Source organism: Trichechus manatus, unplaced genomic scaffold (genome assembly GCF_000243295.1).
Source record: "Trichechus manatus latirostris isolate Lorelei unplaced genomic scaffold, TriManLat1.0 scaffold00029, whole genome shotgun sequence".
Taxonomy (NCBI): Eukaryota; Metazoa; Chordata; class Mammalia; order Sirenia; family Trichechidae; genus Trichechus; species Trichechus manatus.
In genome coordinates, this window is record NW_004443965.1 from 2,887,103 (window position 1) to 2,887,974 (window position 872).

General features: G+C 42.4%; 1 non-coding gene across 1 annotated transcript; it reads right to left on the minus strand.

Moving 5' to 3' along the window:
* Window positions 1-382: 382 nt before the first annotated feature.
* Window positions 383-489, minus strand: LOC111820221 (U6 spliceosomal RNA). The gene has a single exon (XR_002823756.1). It is a non-coding gene; the product is annotated as a U6 spliceosomal RNA (small nuclear RNA).
* Window positions 490-872: the final 383 nt, after the last annotated feature.

Genomic DNA, 872 nt, shown 5'->3' on the forward strand with positions numbered 1-872 from the left:
AGTTCTTCAGGTCTCAGGCTGGTGAAGTCTCTGGTTCCTTTGGTCCTTTAGTCCTTTAGGCTACTATTTTCCTTATGTCTTTGGTTTTCTTCATTCTCCTTTGCTCCCAATGGGATGGGATCAATTAATATATCTTAGATGGCCGCTCCAAGCTTTTAAGACCCCAGACGCTATCAAAGTGGGCTGTAGAACAATTTCTTTATAAACTATATTATGCAATTGACCTAGATGTCCCCCGAAACTATGGTCCCCGTGCTCTACTCCCAGCTACTCTGTCCTCAAAGTGTTTACATGTGTCTAAGAAACTTCTTTGCTTTTGCTTTGGTCCAGTTGTGCTGACTTCCCCTGTATTGTGTGTTGTCCTTCCCTTCACCAAAGGGATGTGGATGTGGATGGCTTCATGAATTTGCATGTCATCCTTGTGCAGGGGCCATGCTAATCTTCTCTGTATCGTTCCAATTTTAGTGTATGTGCTGCCAAAATGAGTACTGGTCTTCTTTTGTGAATTTGAATTTTGTTGTACAGTTTTTCTCCTGCTCTATCCGGGACCCTCTGTTGTGATCCCCGTCAGAGCAGTCAGTGGTGATAGTTGGGCACCATGTAATTCCTCTGGGCTCAGGCTGGTGGAGGCTATGGTTCATGTTGTCCATTAGTCCTTTGGACTAATATTTTCCTTGTGTCTTTGGTTTTCTTCATTCTCCTTTGCTCTGAACGTGCTGGGACTAATAGATGTATCTTAGATGGGTACTCACAAGCTTTTAGGACCCCAGATGCTACTCACCAAAGCATACTTAATTTTATCCCTGACTTCCATAACCTTCTAATATGCTATATAATTCAATTATTTATTTTATATAAGAGTCCCTGGGTGG